The sequence below is a fragment of the Myotis nattereri genome (genome assembly GCF_964212035.1).
Source record: "Myotis nattereri genome assembly, chromosome: X".
In the NCBI taxonomy this organism is placed as follows: Eukaryota; Metazoa; Chordata; class Mammalia; order Chiroptera; family Vespertilionidae; genus Myotis; species Myotis nattereri.
In genome coordinates, this window is record NC_138078.1 from 82,054,076 (window position 1) to 82,068,070 (window position 13,995).

Below are 13,995 nucleotides of genomic sequence, written 5' to 3' on the forward strand. Positions count from 1 at the left end.
ATAATCTTACACATGCAAGAAAGGACCTCATATTATATATCCGGGAACAACAAACTATGTCTCTTGAGCTACATCCCTCTGCTTGTCAACTAAGGATGGTTTTTTAAAGGTTGAAAAAAAAAGAAAAGAAAAATAATGTTTCATCTTGTGTGAAAATTATATGAAATGCAAATGTCAATAAGTAAATTTTATTGGGACACAGCCAGATTTGTTTATATATTGTTTATGGCTTTCTTTCCCCAAATACAATGGTAGAGCTGAGTGTTTGCAACAGAAACCATATGGCCCATAAAGCCTAAATTATTTACTACCTATCCCTTTAGAGGAAAAAAAATGCTTGATCTTTGCTGTAAATCATCCCTTAGGACTAAAATGTGAGTCTAACAAAGGGGGTGCGTTTCCTCCAGGACTCAAGGAACATTCATTATCCAGTCCTGAGTTTTAAGAATTATTTGGTTTATCAAGTAGTATAAATGAAGGGAAATACTATCTTCATAGATTTTCCTTGGGACTCAAAGGAAGAATACTTATCCGATGTTGGGCATTAAACCACTGTCAGCATGTGTTTCTGCATACTGTGGTTCTTACATCAAACATTACATAAGGTAAATCATGAGGAGAAAGAAGAAAAAACAGCTTGTCATTCTACTCTATTGCCCAATTACTTCCTCTTCCTGCATGGAAGGGTAGAAGTTGTTTCTGATACAAGATAAGCATGGTTGTTATTGGGGGGTCCTAATCCCTCACTAGAATTCAGGTGCAGGAAAGCAAATGGCTCCGCTGAATCCATAAAGGAACATTTCTAGACTCAAAGCGGAGAATTGTATCCAATTGAAATTTAGCCTGTTTGATCAGCCTTTGTTCTTTATTTTGTGGAAATATGACTCTGATGAGTTTTTATTCTTCACAATCATCTAGGTTATATATTGCCATTTTGTTTCTGTGCCTAATCTTTTGTTGAGGAATATACCTTAAATTTCTCTTTTATGTTAAAATCAGTATGTGTGTATATCCACATTATAAACATAAAAACAAACCCTATATATGTGTTTTACATATTTGCATATTACATGTATTCATGTATGTGTCCCAAAGATAGTGTCATTGCTATAGAAACATGATAATTATTAATATGATCTAGTAAAATTTAGCTTTTTTTATTTTATTAGAATATATTTGCCAAGTGGATTGTTGATCTGTATAACCAAACTCTTAATTGGTATCTAAAATGCCTTCATAGTAGCTAAATTTCCATCTACTAGCTGTACAGAAGCCAAATAACATACAGCATAAGGGGCAAAGCAATTTCCACTGATTGCTTCTTAGTTGAAGGATAGGAAATATGCAGAACAATTTAAATAGCCCTAGGGATTATGTGTATTATGGCCAAGAAAGACATAAATGTGAGTCATAAATTAGGTTTATTAGATCTTGTGTATGGTATAGCAACAGAAGCATGAAAGTTATAGCATTTCACTCCTTTTTCCATTCATCCATGAATATTAGATTTATCAATTATGCTTAGTGGTTAGTCCATGCATGAAAGAGACATTATAAAATCCATATAATCTTACAATATAACTGCAAAAATATAGTTAAGTGCCTGATATTCTCTTATATAAACCAAACTATAATATTCCAGAGGGAATTGACTTAACATTCAATGTTTCAGGCTGGACATTAGTTCTAAGCTATTATTATAAATGTGTATGTGACTATTTCAATGTCATTGAATTGCAAGGAAATCCACCTTAATATATAATTGTCTTACCATCCCAATCATGCATATTTAATATTTAATGTTTCTTCCTAAAAAGTATAAGGCCTTTATCATTTAACTTTATTTTCTCTTACTATTTGTTATAGATGAGTCCTGACTGTACTGTCTCTATTTCTTTAAATACTTTAATTGTTCTTCTACCAGCTTTCTCAGAATCTAGCCTTCCCCTCATATCTAAGTATAAAGTTTTATGAATATTATTATTTATCTCAGTGTCTAGTGTAATGATCCCTGCACAGTCAATACCATCAAAAGCTTATTAACTAATTAAGACAAACAAAAGTAAACAAAATGTTAAAACTGACTTAAAGATCACACAGTGAGGAAGTCTGAAAATTGGCTAAAACTACTCTAAGCCTATCTGTGGGTTCTATTACCTACTTCATATAGGTAGCAAGGAAGCTGCCTTCCTTGGCAGCAAGGAATAGGACAAACTTAAAAATGCATTCCTTAGCCTTAGCTGGTTTGGCTCACTTGGGTAGAGCGTTGGCCTGGGGACTGAAGAGTCCCAGGTTCGATTCCGGTCAAGGGTATGTACCTTGGTTGCAGGCACATCCTCAGTAGGGGGTGTGCAGGAAGCAGCTGATCGATGCTTCTCTCTAATCGATGTTTCTAGCTCTCTATCCCTCTCTCTTCCTCTCTGTAAAAAAATCAATAAAATATATTTTTAAAAAAACAGCTAAAAGCCTTTAAAAAAATGCATTCCTTATTTTTAAGTTTCCTACTTGTGACTTAAATTCAAACTTAAACTTTAAAAAAAAACAAAAAACATTTCTCACCACTTTCATGATTTCTACACTGGTCCAAGCCACTTTTATAATTCTCACCCAAATTATTTCAATAATATCTATAATTATCTCCTTACTTTCCAGCTTGCTTTCTCACACTCAAGTTTCAACATAGCAGCCAGAAAGAAACTGTTAGAAAGGAAGCCAGCTAATTCCTCTGTTCAAATATCTAATTAGCTCTCCTTCTCATTCAGAGTTAAACCTAAGGTTCTTACAACAGTCTGTAAGAGCCAATAAGATATTTCCTCAGGTTACCCATGTAAGTAACTTCTACTTAATTAACCTCCTACTATCTTTTCCTTACTCAAACTGGCCTCTTTTCTCTATGAATTATCATGGATGGGTTCTTTTCACATTTCTTTTTTGCTCATTGTTCATTTTTTAATATTTATTGAATTTATTGGTGTGACATTAGTTAATAAAGGTATATAGGTTTCAGGTGTACAATGCTATAATACATTACCTGTATATTGTATTGTGTGTTCATCACACAAACCAAGTCTCTGTTTATTGCCATTTATCATCCATTTACCTCTTTCTACCCCCCCTTTCCTCTGGTAATCACCAGAGTATTGTCTGTCTATGAGTTTTTGTGGTTTTTATAATTCACTATATTTCCTCGTGCACTGCTGGTGGGAATGCAGACTGGTGCAGCCACTGTAGAAAACAGTATGGAGTTTCCTCAAAAAACTAAAAATGGAACTCCCATGTGACCCAGTGATCCCACTTCTAGGACTATATCCCAAGAAACTAGAAACACCAATCAGAAAGGATATATGCACCCCTATGTTCATAGCAGCACAATTTATAATAACTAAGATTTGGAAACAGCCTAAGTGCCCATCAGCAGATGAGTGGATTAAAAAACAGTGGTACATCTACACAATGGAATACTATGCTGCTGTAAAAAGGAAGGAACTCCTACCATTTGCAACAGCATGAATGGACATGGAAAGCATTATGCTAAGTGAAATAAGCCAGTCAGAGAAATATAAATATCACATGATGTCACTCATTTGTGGCATATAATGAACAACATAAACTGATGAACAAAACCAGATCCAGAGACAGAAGCATAGATCAGACCGTCAAACCTCAGAGGAAAGGTAGGGGAGGGCAGGGGTAAGGGGAAGAGATCAACCAAAGGACTTGTATGCATGCATATAAGCCTAACCAATGGAAACAGGCACCAGGGGGTGAGGGCATGAGTGAGGGGGTGGGTGGGCAATGGGGGGATAAGGACACATATGTAATACCTTAATCAATAAAAAAAGAAAGTATTGCATAGGTCTTTCTTTTCCCCCCAATAACCTCCAGCCTGCTCCCATCACCCCCCCCACCCCATGCCCTTACCACCCCATTGTCTGTGTACATAGTTATAAATATATGCATACAAGTTCATTGGTTGACCTCTTCCCACCCACAGTCCCATCTTCCCTCTGAGGTTCAGACTCTGTTCATGTTTCTATGTCTCTGGGTCTATTTTTGATTACCAGTTTATTTGGTTCATTATATTCCTCATATGAGTGAGATCATGTGATACTTATCTTTATTTGGCTGGCTTATTTCACTCAGCATAATACTTGTGCCTATGAGTTTTATTTTTTTAATCCTTTCACCTCTTTCATCCAGCCCACCAAACCCTTTTGCTCTGACAACTGTCAGTCTGTCCCTTGTATCTATGGGTCTGTTTCTATGTTGTTTGTTAGTTATTTGGTTCATTGGATTTCATACATAAGTGAAATTATATGGTACTTATCTTTGTCCGACTTCATGATTGGATCTGGAGAGTATCCACATTTCCTTTTTTTAAAACTTGTGAAGCTGAAATACTCATGAATTACTTCCTACTCTGTTGTCCTCTGAATAGTTTCCCTAGGACTCAACAGGTGTAAACATTGGTACAAAGGCAGTCCAAAACACAGCAACAGCAACAACCTGTCTTTGATCTCCTTCTGAGATTTTTTTAAATTAAATTTCAAATTATGCCAGGTTGGAATACAGACTCAATGAGCCGTTGTGAACACACTGTTGGTTTTGACATTTTCTTGTCTTTTTGATGGGCCAGAGGGTGCCATTGAAAATTACTGCTTCAGTGCTTGAAATAGTTAATGTAGCTTCCAGAAATGCTTATTACACTCCCCAGGAGTAGCGTATGCGTTAGGAGAATCTGGCTTAGTTTATTGGTAAAATTCACATCTGCTACAGGACAGCATAGGGACAACTGCTGATTAAAGGAGACTTCAGTGATTCTGCTCCTTAGGAGAGCACTATCAAAGCAGGTTTACCAATTACAAAGTGCTTAAGGATTATATTCAATGTCCAGTGTGCCTTTTATCACCCCTTTACACAAGTAATTAAATGACTGTAATCAGCATTATTTTATGTTTAAATCATTCCTCCATTACTTTTAGCTGCTTTACCATCGCAGTTCACTGGATTACTACTCATCTACACTTCACTTTGGGAAGTCAAGAAAGGAGGCTGAAATTTATCCTTCTATGTAGTTAAAATCTAAAGTATGTGACATTTTCAGAAATTGGAAGCAATCAGGCATGTATAATGGATACTAGAGGCCCGGTGCGCAAAATTTGTGCATGGGTAGGGTCCCTAGGCCTGGCCAGTGATCAGGGCTAATCAGGGCCTCCCTTCCCCAGCTGCTGGCTGCTGGCCAGGGCCTTCCTTCATTCTTGAACCTCCTCTTGGTGGTCATCACATGTCATAGTGAGCAATTGAACTACCATTCTCCTAGTCAAACTCCCAAGAGGACAATTTGCATATTAGGCTTTTATATATATAGATAAGATTGAAGGGCAATAATACTCTCAAGGTCCATCCATGCTGTTGCAAATGTCTAATTGTAAGTGATGATAAAGTATGGAAAGATCAGTTCTGCAATGGGAACATTGTGAAAGAACAGAGGTGCAGTAGCGTTGCATGTTGTAAAATCATGGTTTAGATCGGATCATTAGAAATTTGGGTTCATTGTGGTGAACTGGATTTACTAATGACATTATTAGATTTCATCTACAAGAACATTTCCACTCAGTAAACGTCAAAGAAACTAACAGATATGTAGATTTTTTTCCCTTTGTGGTAATCTGAGATGGCACAACTTATTGCCCTGTAGATGTCTATTGGTTTTGCTCATGGTGTTTGTAATACTGAAAACTTCAGTTTGTTATCCATTACAATTTACTATGGTCCATTTGGTTTTATGGAGGTCTATAACCCAGATTTTGTACCAGACACATCTGATGATAAAAGAAGATATAAAATAAAAAATCAGGCCAATGTTGGGATGTTTAATTTGAATAAATTGTTACGAGCTCTAAACCCATTACTGGATCCAGAGCAAAAGCAGCTTGCTGCTGAGATTCTTGAGGGGTATCCTGTTCTCTATTACACAAGATTTAGAGAACTGTTCAAAGCCAAATTGGGACTACTTGGAGAAAGGAAGGGTGATGAGGATTTGATTGCATTTCTCTTACATCTCATGGAAAAGACAGAAGCTGATTTTACAATGACATTTAGGAAGCTCAGTGAGATTACTCAAAGCCAGTTACAGCAGCTCAACATTCGTCAGCAATTCTGGGCACTGAAGATGATTTCAAAACATGAACTCTTTCCTGCCTGGGTGTCCCAGGACCTTTTGAGACTGAAGAGTAACATGAATGAATCAGATTTTGAAAGAAGAAAAAGAATGATGTCTGCTAATCCTAGATACAGGCTGAAGAACTGGATGGTGGAATCTGCATTGCAAAAAGCAGAAAGGAATGATTTTTCAGAGGTCTATCTTTTGCAAGTTCTTCAACATTCTTTCCAGAAGAATTCTGGAACTGAGAAAACAGGCTACTCCTTACCTACTCCTGCTTGGGCTAGAGATCGCAGAGTTAGCTGCTCATTGTAATTGGGGAAAAAAAATGAATACTTCTATCATTGAACTCAACATAGAATAATCAATTTGATACTTAATAACTATCTACATTTTGATGACAATCTTGAATTTCATAATAATGATTATATAGAAAAATATTTTAACCAAATAAACTGGACATATTCTTTGTAAAAACAAACAAACAACAACAAAAAACAAATGAGGGGCTTACAATGTCATTCAGATTCTTTTGTCATAATTTATCCAAATCCTTCATATTTGAGAAATTCCCATATCCACTTCCCTTAGTTTACCAATTTGGTCTGTCTTTATGTGAGGTATTCTTTAGCATATTGTAGCATATAGTATTTTATGAATCTTCTTTGCAAAGAAATAGGGAAGGGGAAGTCCATTTCAAACCTGTTACTGCCATTAGGTAGCATTAAGTGTTTCTGAAAATCAAGAGAAAACTGGATTTTCAAAACTGTTCTGTAATGAACTTTTAATTCATTATAATTTTGCATAGTAAAACCTTATTTTATAACCTATTACATCTTACCTGATTTGTTTCCTAATTGAAAAATCACATTAGTAAGACGTAAAGAAGTACAGTAGGTAGCTTTTTAAAAATAATTTAGTATTTCTAAATAGTGACTGAGATGTTTCATATTTTTGTAATGTTTTCTAGTGGAGCAAAGATTTTACCAAAGACTAATGCATTTTGAAAATGATAGAAAGATTTTTTTTTTTTGAATTGTTTCGGAGCTTTGCCATTAAGACAAAATATGGTTCAGTATTTGAACCATGTTTTAGAAGTTACTACTTGTGTTATTATTCATCTAAGAAAACAACTAAGTAGACCTGTTTGTACAGTACACTATAAATTATAAAACATAAGTAAAGTGATTTTCATATGCAATCACTTTATTGGTACTGTTCTATAAGAGCATTTTTCTTTCTTGACCTTGATATTTTGCCTCATGATAATCCAGTGCAAATGATCCTGTATAATAAAAGGCTAATATGCAAATAGATGGAACAGTGGAACAATAGAAAAACTGAACAACTGGTCACTATGACGTGCGCTGACCACCGGGGGGCATGTGAGGAACATGGTGGGCTTCAGCCATAGTGGGATGGTGGAGCAGGTGAGCGGGGGCGACAGACCAAAGTGGGGCGCCAGTTGCTGTCATTGGGCGATCATCTGGTGGTTACTAAAAATTCTTTGCTCCTGCACATCGTGATCCTGCCTGGTGCTCACACCTGCTGCCAGCCCTGGCCCCGTTTGCACCTGCTGCTGGTATCTGGAGCTGGCCCCAATCACTCAGTGCAGTCAGCGAGTGTGAGTGGTAGCTGCTGGCCCCTATCACCCCTGGGGGCTTCTCCACCTCCTCCTGCTCCTGAGGAGCTATCAGGGCAGCAGTCGCTGCTCACACCCACTGATGTTGCTGGCCCCAATCACTCTGTGCCATCAGTGGGTGCAAGTGGTGCTGGTGTTATCAGCACAAGGGAGTGGCGGTGGCGGGAGCAGGGCTGCCAGCACGCAGGGGACGGTAGATAAAGGGCCAAGACCTGCCCATGTGCCCACCATAACCTCATGGCCCACAGTTCCTTTCAAGTTGCATGAATTCATGCACTGGGCTCCTAGTAACCATATAATTTGCTTATATGAACATGCAGGGTTCTGAAATCATAGTTCTGGATATCTGCTTCTTCCTAAATTTCCACACTGAAAAAAGACAATGTAAGATGTCATATTTTGATAGATCAGAAAAGGATTAACTAATTGTGGGTTCTGTTTTTTGAACATCTATTGATTTTAATATCCCGCATATATATTGCAGTTGTGAAAGAATGAATGAGCACCACTTAAATAACCAGTTGTACGGTTTTAAAAAAATCTCTTCATTATTTTTGATCCCATAGTGATTATTATTATGTAAATATTAATAAATGTGACAAGAATAAATAGGTTACCACAATATCATTTTTAATGAAATATTTTGTGATAAGAACATGAGTGTGAATATTTCCTATGTAGTCCATTAAAATTTAACATTCAAAATTAAGAAACCCTGTCTATAAATAGCCTATACTACCTTACAATATTTAATTATTGAATTAAAAAATACTGTGGAGGGTACTGCCACTTTTTTTTACTGAACAGTCATAAATTTTATCTTGAATAAACTATCAGCTAAACACATTTACTTTTATTAAGTGCATGCAGAAGTGTTAATGGAAATTAATCTGTATTGAATGTATATATCATTCTGAAGATTTCTGTATATGAAATATATGACTCAGATGAAAAGATATTGTACATACTATATCACTTCTGAGTATAAAAGCTTTTGACAAATAATATTATTTATTAATTTTTTCTAATGAATACGTACTCTGAGCTTATAACCTATTACATCTTACCTGATTTGTGATAAAAACATGAGTGTGCATCAATTTTCTATCAGTGAACCGCATTTTGTTACTGAATGGCTGTTTCCATATGCAAATAACTCTTTGCAGAAAGACTGTGGCTCAGGAAGGTATAAAGTTGTTGCTCATTTTTTAATAGTACATTTCAGTGATTTTTAGTTTATTATACCATTGTAGGTGATTTACGTTTAATTATGCATTTTCATATATTAGATATTTTAAAATTGTTATTGAAGAAAGGTACCCTTTCCCTTTTCTTGAAAGAATTGATACTTGTATATACTTGTATATACAAACAAAAAACAACAACAACAAAAAAACAATTGAGGGGCTTACAATGTCATTCAGATTCTTTTGTCATATTTTATCCAAATCCTTCATATTTGAGAAATTCCCATATCCACTTCCCTTAGTTTACCAATTTGGTCTGTCTTTATGTGAGTTATTCTTTAGCTGTTTAGCATATTATATATATTTATAATTAAGGGGAACAATATTTTTTCAGAATTTAAATATTCTGAAAAATGTATCTCTGGTACATTGGCATGTAAGAATAGCAAAGCTTAAATAGAAAAATAATTTATTTAACATATTTTACTTCTATTGGCATTGTTTCAGTGAAGTTTTATTGCAATTTCTGTAATTAGCAATTATTACTGTATTGTTTCCCTGCATGGTTGGATAAAATGTAAATCATTGAGTCTATGCTAAGCTAAGGGCCTCAAAAATTTCTAGCAGATTATCAGGGTTGTTAGCCCATAAGGCCCATAATTTATAAAATATTTCAAAGCTTGTGTTTAGGAATGAATATTTTCCAAAATAGTTATACTGATATTCTCTTAGTCCTTCATCAGAGTATTAAATGATCTTTCCCTTTCAAGCTTTTATGGACCATTGCTCCATAGTGATGAAGCTAAAACCTGGAGGTAGAAAAAAAATATGTGCAGGAGGATAATCCCTCAGCTGCTATAATTTAAAAGCAAGTGTTCCTTGTATATATATAAAAAAAACACCCCACAGAAATAGCAAGTCGTCAATTTATCAGTCAAAATGACATATAATCCCCACAGAAGCTCAATTTTAATTTGTCTTTAAATGTTTTGAGCTTCATTGACAAACATACATTATAGGCATAACTTTCATGAGGTTTAAAACAGCAGCATCAATGTATTAGGTATAATCTTGCATTTATAAATTACTGATAAAATTAATGAGAAAAATCCCCCTTATTTAAAATCTTGCAAGGCTGAAATACTCAGTAAACTCTTTGTTCAACATGTCAATTTAATATAAGTATGTTGTTGAAATTCCTAAGGATAGTGCCTATATGCCTGGCAATGGATTGTAGTGAAACTCATTTAAAGTTCATTGAATATGGGAAGAATGTAATTTATTCAAATCCCCCTTTTATGTATTAAATCAGTATTTTACTTTTTAAATATTTATTTTTTCCAACTAATGAAACTGACATGAAAAAAATTAGCTAAACCTCTGTAGAATTGTAACAGTAATTCTAATGATTATGTTGCCTATTAAAGTTTTCACTAACAGGAGCTGAAGGCTGAATTGAGATGAATGTATTTGCTGCTGTTCAGAGGATTTGTTTTCATTTTGATTTGTTTTCCAGAAAAAAAAAATCAGTTTTAAATACTTTATAATCTTGCTAACCCCTCGCTTTCCAGATAAGTAATGAGATCATATATCTGGATATTTAATGGACATATATAGTGAAAAAAAAACTTACATAAAGAATCCTTAATTTCTTATTACATACTCATAACAAAGGTAATAGAAGGCAGAACTTTTCTATGTCTTTTTATATCGGTAAGTAATCACAGAATTTTAAGGCATTAATATATGGCAGTTTTAAATAGGTAAAATTTAAGCATCTGACTTTGTGTTTGCCTTTACCCATCTTACACATTTTGTTTACACAGGGTCCTTGTAGCATTTGTTCTCTCCATGTAGGTTATCTGCCTGTTAATAATCATGTTTGCAATGATTATTCTGATATTTCAAATCATAAACCTTAGTGTGTTCCTTAGCAATTTATTGTCAATACCAAACTCTAGGACTCTTGTTATTGAGAGAAATTTAAACCAGACGAAGATAAATACCATATGATCTCACCTATATGTGGAATATAATGAACAAATTGACCAACAAAATAGAAACAGAGGCATGGATACATGGAACAGACTGAGGTCAGAGGGGTGAGGGGTAGGGGAGACTGAATGAAAGAAGGTGAAGGGATTAGTCAAAGAACATATAAGCATAACCCATGGACACAGTCAACAGTGTAGTGATGTCTACAGGGAGGGGGGTGCAGGGGCTGGGGGGGCGGCAAAGGTAGTAAAATGGGGGCCATATGTAATCGTGTCAACAATAAGTGAAAAAAATAAAAAGAGAAAAGTCTTTGGACTTAGTTCAGAGGTACTAGTGCAATGATTTCTGATTAATGTTAAGTATGATGAAGCTAAAATGAAAGGGTTATATAGAAAAATGAGTTATTGGAAGGATCCTTTATTTGCACCAAATGATGTAAATGATATGTAACCGTACCAATATGGTCATGTGTTCTTGGCCCTTTCATACCATTATTTTTCTCACTGAATTATAAAAGTGATTCCTAGGGAGAAAGCTAAATGGAAATTACTAAGAAAGATAAGCTTTAAATTACATTTTGATAGAACTGATAATGCTTTTTTCTAAAATAACAACATTGTATTCTTGATTCCTACGTTCTAATAAATAAATTAGGCACAGACACTTATTGCAATGAGTGCGTAGTGTCCTGGAGCTCTGGGAAATATAAAGATAAATTATACCTGGTGTCTGGCCTTAGGGAGCTCATAGTAAAATTAGAGAAGAAAGGAAATACAGACAAATAATTATAATTCAGGGGATAAACAGATTGATTGCAGAAGGAGATAGTCAAAGCAATTGTAGACAAGAGGTAGGAGAGAAGAGATATATTCAGGCAAGGGAAGAATTCTTTTTTTAAAATATATTTTATTGATCTTTTACAGAGAGGAAGGGAGAGAGATAGAGAGATAGAAACATCGATGAGAGAGAAACATCAATCAGCTGCCTCCTGCACATCTCCCACTGGGGATGTGCCCGCAACCCAGGCACATGCCCTTGACCGGAATCGAACCTGGGACCTTTCAGTCCACAGGCCGACGCTCTATTCACCGAGCCAAACCAGTTTCGGCAGGCAAGGGAAGAATTCTAAATGCAAGTGACAGGAACAAATTGTTGAAAGATCAAGTTTAGACATGTGAGTCAAAAATAAAAGTGTGTTCAAGATGTAATTGCAGGACTATGAAAGGGACAAATAGGAAAAATTTTGTGTGCTCTGATACACATTGAATAATTCATGATTGTTGTTGTTTTTTGTTGTTGTTGTTGTTAAATATATGAAATAGAGTTGTTGGAAGAATATTTAGAATGTTAGATTTGGATTTTGGATGCCAGGTAAAGGAGCTCTGTTGACAGTGACAATTTTGGGGTTGAAGAATTAGACTGTACTTTAGGAAGTTTGGCAGGAGTATGAATAAAAATCTACCCCTAATATGCTCCACTGTATTTGTAACCACTGCTACTAAAGATATACTGACACTGGTGTGCTGGAGCTGACTAGTACCCACTTATGAGAGCCAATTGTGCACATCTCTTTCCAACTCCATGTAGTGATACCAGGGCCTTAACTTGAAATAGGGGATAGATGGAATATTTATACCACGGAACTTGTCAAATGCTACCCTGTGTTTTTCTCCCCTTTTTGAGAACTAGTAGCTAAATTTTCACCTCTACACCACTGAATGTACACTATGCTAGTTTCTACTAGTGATTTTAGGTTTGTAGATTTCATTTTCATTAGACCTTCAAATTAATAATAGACTTTTGAGAGAAAATAGTGATGCCAAACAAAATAATAGAGTTTCATCCTCTAAAAAATTAAACCCCTTGAGAAATTTAAACTTTGGAAAGCACACTCAATTCCTTTGGATATATTAGATACTATGCTGTTTGTTATTGATATTGTAGTATATTATTTGATTTTTGCTCCAAACATTCTGTGCTGGTTGATCCAAACAAAATAAGCATGACAATGGTACCAATGCAAATAAGATTTCTTTTCTGAGAGCATCAAATGAGCAATATAAATGATTAGAACATTATTAGAAAGACAATTCAAATATTTGATTAAACTATTTTACTTTAAATAGCATCATATTTATAGAAGATAGATTTTACAGTCAATTTTAGCAAAACATCTCTTAGTATTAGAAATATACACAAGAAGACATTCTTTAAAAAAAATCTTGATTCCAGGTTCTTCTCAAATATAGTTGCCTCCAACATATCTTCCCATAGAATTGAGGGGTATTACTGTCACATTTTGCCCAGCTGGCATGGCTCAGTGGTTGAGCTTCGACCTATTAATCAGGTAGTCACAGTTTGATTCCTGGCCTGGGCCCATGCCCAGGTTGAGGGCTAGATCCCCATTGTGGGTCATTCAGGAGGCAGCTGATCAATGAGTCTCATCATTGGTGTTTCTATCTCTCTCTCCCTTTCCCTTCCTCTCTGAAATCAATAAAATGTATTTTTAAAAAATTATGATGGTAAGAGTATCCTCCTGATACCCCAAGATTGTGGGTTTGATCCCCTGTCAGAACACATATAAGAATCAACTAATGAATGAATAAGTAAGTGGAACAATAAATCAATGTTTCTCTCTCTCTCCCTCTCCCTCCTTCCCGCACTCCTTCCCCCTCTCTCTAAAAATTTGATGAGTAAAACAACAAACAAACATATATAGTTTTACCTTTGAGTTCACAAAACTGAATGAAGAAAAAGATAATAACAAAAGGGAAATTATAAATATTCATCTATTAAAACACATGAGACTGATGGATAGATGCCATAAATAAAATTTAAAAGCAGAAATAAAACGAAAGAACAATGATTTATTTTGTCATCTTTAGGGTGTATTTTGAAAGTAGCAAGATATATTTGTAATAATATCTGTAATGATATTTTACATTTTGCTGGTTATTTAAAACACATTATCTCCTTTGCATAAAATAGCCTCTATCATAATATGAACT

At 35.1% G+C, this 13,995-nt stretch overlaps 1 protein-coding gene and 1 pseudogene across 2 annotated transcripts in view; both read left to right on the forward strand.

Annotated features, from left to right (window-relative positions):
* The window catches only part of PCDH11X (protocadherin 11 X-linked), a 972,549-nt gene that overhangs the window by 274,240 nt on the left and 684,314 nt on the right, over nt 1-13,995 (forward strand). The window lies entirely within an intron of this gene.
* LOC308510967 (protein adenylyltransferase SelO-like) lies at nt 535-6,478 on the forward strand (annotated as a pseudogene). The gene is made up of 2 exons: nt 535-605; nt 5,434-6,478. The product of its transcript is annotated as a protein adenylyltransferase SelO-like (transcript).